General features: G+C 37.8%; 1 pseudogene; it reads right to left on the minus strand.

Annotated features, from left to right (window-relative positions):
* Positions 1-5,187: 5,187 nt before the first annotated feature.
* On the minus strand, positions 5,188-5,701 carry LOC126061685 (60S ribosomal protein L12-like; annotated as a pseudogene).
* Positions 5,702-12,000: the final 6,299 nt, after the last annotated feature.

A 12,000-nucleotide genomic window follows, 5' to 3' on the forward strand; every position in this document is an offset into this window, starting at 1 on the left:
AAAAAAAAAAACCTTATGTGATGAATACCAACTTTAAATAAAGTCATTATCAGCCACTGCATAGAGCTTGGTCACTCATTTGTATACCTTGTATTTACCATTTTCCCAGGGTAGGTTCCTTTCCATCTTGCTCAAATCAAAATCCCTTCTACCAAGACTGGAAACCCTGGTGGTGTAGTGCTTAAGGGCTAGGGCTGCTAACCAAAAAGTTGGCAGTTCAAATCTACCAGCCGCTCCTTGGAAACCCTATGGGGCAGTTCTACTCTGTCCTGTAAGGTTGCTATGAGTCGGAATCAACTTGATGGAAATGTTTTTTTTTGTTTGTTTGTTTTCCCTACTAAGGCTTAGCATAATTTCTAGTTATTTTAACCAACTTCTTAGTAAAAAAAAAAAAAAAAAAAGTATTGGCTTTATCAGTTCAAGCCCAGATCAAAGAAAGAGCTCATTTCAAAGTATTTATTGAATAAATGCATACATACACAAATAAATGAAAAGGTGCAAGCAAATTGAAACCAAAATGGTTTATAAAAACACCACCCCTAGTAAGCTGGTTGAAAGGTAAAGGAAGACAAAGATAAAACAAGCATAAAAATATACTTCAGGAGAAACAGGAAATAAGAATTTCTAAGGAATATCAAAAAGGGGTATAGTCCCTCCTGTTGTTGTTGTTAGGTGTCATTAAGTCAGTTGTGAATCCTACAGCGACCCTATGCAAAACAGAACGAAACATTGCCTGGTCCTGCGCCATCCTAACAATCATTGTTATGCTTGAGCCCATTGTTGCAGCCACTGTGCCAATCCATCTCGTTGATGATCTCCCTCTTTTTCACCAACCCTCTACTTTACCAAGCATGATGTACTTCTCCAGGGACTGATCTCCCCTGACAACAAGTACAGAGTATGTGAACCGCAGTCCTGCTATCCTTGCTTCCAAGGAGGATTCTGGTTGTACTTCTTCCAAGGTAAATTTTGTTCATTCTTTTGGCAGTCCATGATATATTCAGTATTTTTCCCCAACATCACAACTTAAAGATGTCAATTCTTCTTCAGTCTTCCTTATTTGTTGTCCAGCTGTCACATGCATATGAGGCAATTGAAAACACCATGACTTGGGTCAGGCACACCTTAGTCCTCAAGGTGATATCTTTGCTTTTTATCACTTTAAAGAGATCTCTTGCAGCAGATTTGCCCAATGCAATACGTCCTTTGATTTCTTGACTGCTGCTTTCATCCTAATTCCCTGGAGATAGAGATGCTGGGAAAGGTGTTGTAGCATGCATGTAGATATTTATGCCTAAGGTGGTCATTGGTAAGCAGGCACTGGCAGTGGTTCTCAATCTTAGCTACATGTTAGAATCACCTGAAAAGGTTTTTAATTTTTTAATTCAGGCTATGCACCAGACCAATTAAATTAGAGTTTCTTAGGGTAGGGCCTAAAATCCAACCATGAGAATTGTTTAAATGTTCCCAGCTGATTCTTATCTACATCTACAGTTGAGAATCAGTGTTCAAAGTATTCTCAAACACCTTGGTCTCAAGGTCTTCTCATGCTCTTAAAAATTACTGAAGACTCCAAAAAGCTTTTGTTTATGTGTGTTCTATTTATTAATATTTACTGGAGCCCTAGTGGCACAGTAGTGAAGAGCTCAGCTGCATACCAAAAGATTGGCAGTTCAAATCCACCAGCTGCTCTTTGGAAACTCTATGGGGCAGTTCTACTCTGTCCTATAGGGTCGCTATGAGTCAGAATTGACTCGATGGCAATGGGTTTTGCTTTGTTTTATTTATTAGTATTTATCGTCATATACATTAAAACTGAGAAATTATTAAAATATTTATAAAGTAATTCACCTAAAAATAATAATAAACTTATTACATGTTAACATAAACAGCACATTTTTATGAAAAATAACTATAGTTCCCAGAGCAAAAACTTTGGTGAGAAGAGCACCATTGTGTTGCATTTTCATAAATCTGTGTAATGGCTAGTTTCATAGAAGACATACAGACCTGAATGTCTGCTTCTGCATTCAGTTGTTTCAACAGAATACTTTGGTTGAAGTAGATGAAGAAAATCTGGCCTTATACAGATATACAGTTGGAAAACGGAGGAGTGTTTTAATTGTCTTTTCAGATAACTATGTATATTTTTCTTTGATACTACTATAAAATTCAAGAAGTGATAGTTTCTTAAAGTATAATTGCAGTATGGAATCTGAAACGATATCAATGAATTTTTTGACTTTGTTATATTAAAATCATTTGGTGAATCTTGCAGTTTGAGTGGATCTTTTCATCAAGCATGAGTTTGTAAAATTATGCTTTGGTCCTTTGGAAAATATTGGTTTTCTAATTAGATCTTTTAAATGTTGACAGATTTTATTATACATTATTTTTTTAAAATGCATTCATTAATGTCACCTCTGATCTCATCAAAAAGTCCTTAAGAATTGGGAAGCTGTCAAATTCACAGTGGTGGCCATCATTTTCCAAAATCCTAATTTTCACTTGAAATTTCCTGTTTTATAGTTGTCAACAATGCTTTCAGTTGTTTTCTTTGATGGGACAGACTTACGTCAATAATTTTTATGGAAATATGTGCCGAATACTCAAGTCTGCATAACTGTGGTTTACCTGTCAGTTGTTCTTTCAAATAAAAATGATGTTCCATGGAAAAATTGGCTAGTTCAGCTTGCAACGCAAACAATCACACACTTGATTTTTCTTGAAACAACCATCGTATTTCAGGGAAGACCAGAAGTGTTTTATGATTAGTTTCCATTTTATTACACAGAATATTTTTAAAAATGTGTACTTGTTGAAATTTAATGCAATTAAAAATTTATACTACTTTGGACAAAAGAGGGAACAGTAGCACATGTTCTATATTATTTTAGGTCAGGCATTAGGGATGTGTTTCCTAAACTTCTGACATATCACTCAGCATGCTGTAGTGCACACAGACAGATCATCAACTTTAGGCAATGTATTAAAAAGTGCAATACTTATTATAATGTTTAAATGATAAAAACAAAGAATATTTTAAAATAAACAACACCAATAATAGTTTCAAATCAAAGAGTATGTATCACAACGTACTAAACAATATAAAATTTAACAGAAAAAGTATAAAATAGGTCTTTGCAATTTTTGCTGTTTTTATCTTTAATCTGTTATATAATTAGGGAATGATGGAGGTCTGATTTGATAAAATTCATGAAAAAATCTAAGGGAACGTTTATTGATCACGAGCTAAATGCGTAAGGTTATGGGTGCTATAAAAGCTGATGTTTTAGATTGCATTAATGGAAGTACACCTACTCCTCACTTATGGACTATCTCGTTATCCAACATTTCACATTTACAACAATAGTAAAAAATCTACTATCCTACCATTTTGAGCATCAACAACGTACATTTGGCAGTAACGAATGCTGAGGCACAAGGTGAGAGTAATGTTCTCTGTGATGGTTAAGGCTATGTGCCAACTTGGCTGGGCCATGATTCTCAGTGGTTTGGCAGTCATATAATGATGTAATTCAGCAGCTATGTAATGATGTGGTCATCCTCCATTTCCACATAATGCCAATTTTTGTATAACAACCTGGATTTGGAACCTAACTAACCATGTTGATAAGTGAAGAGTGGGTTTATAGTCTCCAGAGGGAAAGAGGTTATTTTCACATTGTAGGATATATCAGGCAGATCACAAGTACAATACTCTGTTTCAGGGTAATTATAGCCTGTCTGATTTGCAGTTTTATGGTTTGTTTTTATAATAGTGGATGCAACTTAGCAATTTGCCAGAAGGATAGATTTTCCAGGCCAGATAACATTTTCATCCAGTCTGGACTAGTCTAGTCTGGTCATTTAGCATAGAAATGCTCCTCCGCTCTTAAAAAAGGGGGCAGGAGAGTGACATGAGAGTACATACCAATTCCTTATAGGAAAACCATTAGTTTCAAGATTTTTGAAGACTAACAGATCAAAGATCTAGGACATAGGGACAAATTAAATTATATAATAAATGGGACATCATAGGCAAGATTCATGAAACTAGGGAGTTGGGTCATCTTGTTTCCAAGTTCCTAAATACTTTGTCCATTTTGTTCAGCTTTTCCTTGACCTTCACTAGAATCTAGGAAAATGTAGTCTGGTTCCAGACCCATGAGGCCTACAGAAATTAATAGAACTCTCCTTAAGATCAGAGTATCAAGTGGCCATTTGCCTAGATGATGTGTGATATTCTAGACCAGTAGCTGGGCACAAAGGACCTAAGTGGTGTCTCACTGGCAGGGTGAGGATGCTTCTCTTGTGACAAAGGAAAAAGAATAAAGATACATGTCCAGGAACTTTGAATCAAGTCCCAGACATGCCACTCATTCACTCTTTGAAGCTAAACCAAGCTATTTTATTTCTCTGGGTTTCAATTTATAAAACGACAGGTGTTTATGGACTGGATCACCATTCTTCAAACTGGCATATGAGTACCTCTGGGGATTCTCAAATACCTTCTAAATAGTGAGCAGGCATGGATATTTTTAGGATAATAAATATCATGATCCTCAAGTTTGTGTTCTCTTTCCTAAAACTCATCTGCTTAAGAACCTTTCTTCCCCAACCCATCTTTTACAACAACTCTTTTCTACCTTATGAAGGTCTATCCCCGCCATCCAGGAATCTTACTATAGTGCCCTAACCGAACTATACAAATGTCCAGGGCACCAAGCAAAGGGCTAAATCAACCACTCCTTCAATCAAGATACCCCAGATGTTTCAGTAAGTGATACATTTTCAATAAAATTTTACTTTTTGGGCTTAATTATCAATGTGTATTACATGTTGTTTTTTACTAAATGTGTATTAATAATGATTGTAATGACAACTTAAGAAAATTTGCTCAGAAAAATGTTTACTTAGAACCTTATGGTGAGAAGATTTTTTTTTTAATTATAAATATTTGCAGAAATATATAAGAGACTAATCAGTAAAAGACTTTATTAGGATAAATTAGTATGGAAATTGGAATAAAAAAATTTCAAGGGGATATTGCAAAATGTCTGACTGGTAAAGAGTTTGTTCATGTATTAATTAAAGAATGTAGTTGGGTATCACATGTCTGTAGAATTTATATTCTTTTTCTAGTTACCGAACGATCCCTTATTGAACTACCTCCTTTTGTAGTTGTTAGCTAGCTGGACATTCCACAGCACCACTGTTGATGTCATCTATGATGTCATGAGGGTGGCAGCCATCAACATGGCAGCCCACAGACTGAGCAGTCCTCAGGATCTCTTTAATAGTTCCAGAGAGTTCTCTGGCTAAAGATCGGTGTCGCATCTGACCAGCAACGCCCGACAATCTCATCAAAAGTGATATTTCCACTGTGTTTAATATTTTTCTGCTTCTTTCTGTCTCTGGGTGGTTCCTTGAGGGCTTTGATGATCAGGGCAGAGGCAGAAGGCACCACTTCAGTCTGGGCCTGTCTGTTCTAAATGGTCAGTTTCACCGTGATCCTTAGTCCCTTCCAGTCACCATTTGCCTTAGCAATGTCATTACCAACCTTTTTGGAGGCAGACCCAGGGGGCTGATCTTGGGGGCTAGAGCAGACGTGGCACTGACTTCCCCACCGGTGCACCTCAGGTACACGACTTTTGATCTCTTTGGGGTTGAACTTCTGGGGCATGGCAGAGGCGGCTGGTGTCGGATGAACCCAGATGCGGGACGACCAAAGAAAGTTGCGCCTAGGTCTCCTCCAAGCCGAAAGCCGAGAGCTGAAGAATTTATATTCTATTGGATACACTAAAAGAATGATGTAATAGTTTTATTTTTAAATGTCAATGCTTGCAACATACTCTTTGCACTTTAAACTTAGGACAAAATAATTTTACATCAACCTAAAAATGTGTGAATATTTTTCAAACTTCTTTTAGTGGGGTTGTGGACATTTAAAAGCAGTTCATTTTCATTAAAATGTCAATCTTTAATATCATGATAGCCTCAAGTAAGATGACTAATAATTGGCTTGGAACATCAAGAGGTCCTAAATACTTTGTCCATTTTGTTCAGCTTTTACTTGACCTTCACTAGAATCTAGGAAAAGGTAGGCTGTCCGGTACCAGACCTGTGGGCCTACAGAAAGGAATAGAATTCTCCTTAAGATCAGAGTATCAAGTGGCCATTTGCCTAGTTTCCTGAAGAATTAGAATTTAGCCATTGGAAGTCCAGTCTAGTGTTTTGGTCTCACGGGTATTTGTCAGCCTGTTTCATAGAAGTGTTCCAGCCCTGCCTTCAAGTGCTCTGGGATACAAGAAGGGATGGGGGTGGGGTGGGGTGGGGTGGAACAAAACAGCAGACCAAAAGGAAAAGTACATAGCTTCTCCAAGGTTCTGGGTAGCTTTAAGTAGAGGACTGAATGAATCTCTGAGTTGAAATAGGGGGGACTATGGAAAAAAAAAAAAAAAAGAGGAAGGGGGAGGAATGTGTGTGAGTGAGACTAAAACGGAATAGTCATTAAAACATGAAATTTGCCTCAAGCTAAATAATATGAGATTGGTTACATGTTCCCGGCCAGTGGTCAAGATCTGTGTCTGGTTTATTTTTGTGGCCCCATTATTGAGCACACTGACTGGCCCAGGCTCAGAGCTTACTCAACGATGCTTATTTTTAACATACCTCATTTCTAAGTGTCAAAGGCAAAGTATACCATCCAGACCCTGAGAACTTTGTTGGTCAACTGCTTATGGAATTACTTGCAGGCATTTAAAAGCGCCCTGAGAATTTTTACAGGGCATGAGTTGGCATTTTACCTACAAGAAATTAGCTTTTGAGGTTCCCTTGCAGGGTGATGACGATTTATTTTGCAGCTTTACTATAGTCAGAGAAAACAAACATGCGTTAAAAAATGGAACACTACCTAGGAAATAAGTAGACTCTCCTCAAATGATACTGAGAAATAGAACAATATCTTAAATCTCCAGGTTGATGAAATAGGAATTCTGCCTGTGGACAGCAATAATAGCTACCTATTATTGAACCGGAAACCCTGGTGGCGTAGTGGTTAAGTGCTATGGCTGCTAAACAAGAGGTCGGCAGTTCAAATCCACCAGGCGCTCCTTGGAAACTCTTTCAGGCAGTTCTTCTCTGTCCTATAGGGTCGCTATGAGTTGGAATCGACTCGACGGCAGTGGTTTTGGTATTATTGAGCATCTGCTACTGTGCTAAATGCTTATCTTTATGATAATCCTATAACTACTCTTATTCCCCCATTAGTTGTGGTGTTAACAGGATTAGAGAGGTTAAGTGGCTATCTCACGGTCAGAGCACTGGTAAATTGGCAGAGATGGGATTTAAACCCAGATGTGTCTAAACAGATTCTGTGAGAATCTCCAGCCCTGAGATTCCATGGCTGTATGCCTATCTCTCAAGAGTGGGAAGAATGACTTGCCCATAAATGGACTGTACAGCAATGAAGAAAGCATGTGTGGGTGTCAACCATGGGCAGCTGAGCCCTGCGCGGTTCTGTGTGAAACTCCGGCATCCTTTAGTGCGGGCGATTACTAGCTCATCAAGTGTTTTGACAGAAATCCATTAAAAACAAGTATAAAAGAAATTAACCATGTTTGGGTTAACCCATCCATAATTTACTACCAGCCCAATCTGACCTGAAAGATTTTAAAGTATTCAGTCACCAGGTTTAAAAAAGACTTTTTTTGGCAATATCTAGTATAGTACAAATCATTTTATGCATGAAGACGTACAGGTGGCAGTTTAGATTTTAATTCTATTTGTAAAATAAATTGCTTTTCAAAGAGATCTACAGGAAACATGTTCAGTACATGTTTGATTTCTAAAAGCTTTAGAATGTAATGTCATATTTTTCTATGTCCCAAAAGAAATCAATGAAATTCAACTACACAAACACTTGTTATTGCCACAATGCTCATAGTTACTCCCTGTGACTCAAAATGTATCATTTAAATGTGTATAAATGCTTCCTTATAATAAATATAGCAGCATCTACTGAACTCACCAGGTCAGCAAGTGTCATTTAAATGTTAATGGAAACACCAAGCAAGATTCTCAGGTAGGGGAAGACCAATGAGTTGCCTAATTAAAAAAAAAAAAATCTGGACTTACATAAGGAGAGGCTTTGCTAAAAAAAAAGATAACTGCAAGAAAGGAAAGGGACTATTACAATAGGGGAAGGTGTCTATTGCAGTAGGAAGGACATTCTCATCAGCAATCATCTCGAGAGTTAGGCAGATGAGTTTTTCTTTTATAAAGACAAGTAAACAAAGCAAAAAAAAAAAACAACCCAGGTGTAGGGAAGTGGGATGAAAGGATAACATCATGGGATAGTAGTAAATCAGAGGATGTTTTAGTTCAGGCCATCCTATTCTATGTGAGGGTCCCATGAAGAGGGGTATTCTGCTGGCTCAGGCTGAGCATGGGTCAAAGTTCAGGAACTTGGGAGATCGAGTTTGGTTTACAAGCACTTTGTTTCTGATTGATCAGTGGGACAAGCAATTCAGTTCCTCATTTATGGTGCAGAGAATGAGGATTTGGAGAGTATGTGTCTGGCCTTGTCACAGGTAAACAAGAAAGCAGCAGTGAGTCTTCTCTAAGTCCTACGGGGAAAAGTGGTGTGATCATTAAGGTTGTATGTCAACTTGCCTTGCCCGTGATTCTCAGTAGTGGTTTGGCAGTTAGGATATAGTTTACCAGTTGTATATGATGTGATCACCTCAATAATGAGATCTGATATGATGTGATCCCATGATAGGATCTGCTGTGAGTAGCCAAGCAGTTGAAAGGGAGCTTCCTTGGGGGAGTAGCCTTCCTCTAATATAGATGGACTTTCTGGCAAGGCTTGTGGGCTTTTACTGTCACTGGATCCTGCAGCTGACTCCTGTTTGTCTGACCTCTAGATCTTGGGACTTAACTGCCATCTCGCCTGCCAATCTTGGGATTCATTGGTCTTCGCAGCCTGTAAGCTAGAGCCTTGCTGTCTCACTTGCCAATCTTGGATTCACCAGCCCCTGACACTATGTGAATCAAGAGAAGTCTCCAGTCTGACTCACAAACTTGGGACGTTCCTGTCTCTACAACCATATGAGTCATGTCCTTAATATAAATCTCTCTATATAGATATTTATACACTTACTGGTTTTGTTCCTCTAGAGAACCCAGCCTAAGACAGGTGGTTATTGTCAGTAAACCATTTTCTGGAACACAAAGGGTAGGTGAATTTCTTTAGCCATCACTGTTTTCCAGAATCACAGAGTTCAGGTAAAATTCAGTATTGTCGCAGTAAAGTAAATGACTGAATTGGATGGATCACATCTGATAGTTGAATACACTCGGCTATCAGAATATCTTGGTTTTCACCTCATGGTAAGTAAGCCAGACAGAGTCATGGTCACCAAATACACTAAGAATTCTGAGATAGCTAGGACGCTTTTTGCAACAAACTAAAGAGAACAAAATAAAACATGCATATTTTATGTATCTGCAATTGTCATTTGCCCCTTATTCCTGATGACAAGCTGATATATATACATGTCCAGCTCTGTGCTTAGATTTATCCTGGAAAATTGGCCCAAGGTTTAGCATCTTGTGGCACACGCCTTCAGGGTGATGCTCTAAAGCATCACCACTTCATTCTGGCCATGGGCAGGTCAATTTGCTCTTAGATGAACTATTTATACCTACCTCAGAGGGTTGCTATGAGAATTAAGTTGAATAATATATAAGAAATACTTAGCACAGTGTCTGGTACCACAATAAATGCTAAACAACATATATTATTAGACTATATAGAAATCCAATATAACTCTGTGAATGTTAAAGATTGGTCATTGGAATCAGATGGATTTAGATTCTAATCTAAGTTCCACTAGTTACTGGATGTTTGTCTTTGAGATTGTTTCTTAATTGCCCTGATCTTAATTTTTTGTTGTTAAATTGGAATAATTAAACTTACTCTTTGTGGTTCCTAACAAAATTAACAGATAACGAATATCGAGCATCTAATATTACAACAGTTCGCTGGTGGTATAGTGGTTAAGTGTTTGGCTGCTAACAAAAAGGTCGGCAGTTCAAATCCACCAGCTGCTTCTTGGAAATCCTATGGGGCAGTTCTACTCTGTCCTATAGGGTTGCTGTGAGTTGGAATTGACTCAACAGCAATGGGTTTGGTTTTTTGGTTTTAATATTACAACAAGCATGTAGTAAAAAAGTGTTTGGCTGCTAACAAAAAGGTCGGCAGTTCAAATCCACCAGCTGCTTCTTGGAAATCCTATGGGGCAGTTCTACTCTGTCCTATAGGGTTGCTGTGAGTTGGAATTGACTCAACAGCAATGGGTTTGGTTTTTTGGTTTTAATATTACAACAAGCATGTAGTAAAAAAGTGTTTGGCTGCTAACAAAAAGGTCGGCAGTTCAAATCCACCAGCTGCTTCTTGGAAATCCTATGGGGCAGTTCTACTCTGTCCTATAGGGTTGCTGTGAGTTGGAATTGACTCAACAGCAATGGGTTTGGTTTTTTGGTTTTAATATTACAACAAGCATGTAGTAGGAACCCAATAATGGTTGCTATTATTAGTTAATACAGTGAGGGGTACAAAAGGACAATGAATATATCCAGTCCTGAAGGAGTTTATATCCTAGCATCCTTACATTCTAATACTAAGGGAAGTAGGAAATAAAAGAAGGAGAAAATACAGAGGAGAGTAAAAGTGGGTATAGTGAGGTAGGAATCAGTTCAGGGGTAATTAGCTCAATCAGCTTCTTTTGTCATAGACCAGTTTCTCTATAATATTATTTAAAACGGGGCAAGTACTCCAACTATTTCTTTATGAGAAATTTTTTAAACAACTTATTAGAAACCATCCAAAAATGTATACCCACACCCAACTACTTAAATTATATTACTTCTCAAAGCTAAGCCTCTTCCATGATCAGTGCTGTACCAAGTAGGGAGGGGTGGTAGAAGACCACTCAGATATATGCAATAAGGAGTTGCATTGTCTATGGAGAATCTGAAAACAATAATTAAAATAACTAAAAGTTTGTCTGCTTTTTAATATTCCTATGCTTAGATGTGGGGTATAAATGGAAGAGATAAACTACCAGGTTTATCAAAGTTTATATTTGACCTTATGGAAATATGGGTCTTAATTTTATTTGATTAATTTTTTTTTCTTTTTTCTTGTCTTTAAAACAATTTCATGTTTCTCAAAAGCAAGATAAAAATTTAAAAAATAAAATAATTTCATGTATGATACATGGAAGATAGTTTTTAAGCCAACACTGAAATAGTCCACTGCTATCAAAAAAAAAAAAAAAAAAAATTTTTTTTTTTTTATCCATAAGGGTTTCAATGGTAATTTATTTTATTTTTTTTTAGAAGTAGATCACTGTCTTAGGCTGGGTTCTCTAGAGAAGCAAAACCAGTAGAGTGTGTAAATATGTATAAGGAGAGATTTATATCAAAGAAATGGCTCATGCTATTGTAGAGGCTAAAAGTTCCAAGTCCATGGATCAGGATAGAAGCTTCTCAATTCATGTAGCCACAAGGGCTGGCAAACCCAAGATGGGCAGGTCAGAAAGCAGGGCTCCTGCTCCCAGGCTGTGAAGATCCACGAATCCCACCATCTGCAGATAAGCTGATAGCTCATGTCCCAAGAGCTGGAGGTCAGACGAACAAGAGGCAACCACAGGATCCAGAGTGAGCAACAAAGCCAGAACATGTGCTTATATTCGGATGGTAGGCCACATTCACAAGGAAACTCCCTTTTAACTGATTGGCTACTCACAGCAGATTCAATCATGGGGGTGATCACATATAAAGACTGAGAATCATGACCCAGCCAAGCTGACACACAATCTTAACCATCACAATCACCACGTCCTTCTTCCTAGTCTGTCTTAGTCTAGAAGTTCCATTGAAACCTGTCCACCATCAGTGACTCTCCTGGTATTTGAAATATCAGTAGCT

This window comes from Elephas maximus, chromosome 2 (assembly GCF_024166365.1).
Source record: "Elephas maximus indicus isolate mEleMax1 chromosome 2, mEleMax1 primary haplotype, whole genome shotgun sequence".
Lineage (NCBI taxonomy): Eukaryota > Metazoa > Chordata > Mammalia > Proboscidea > Elephantidae > Elephas > Elephas maximus.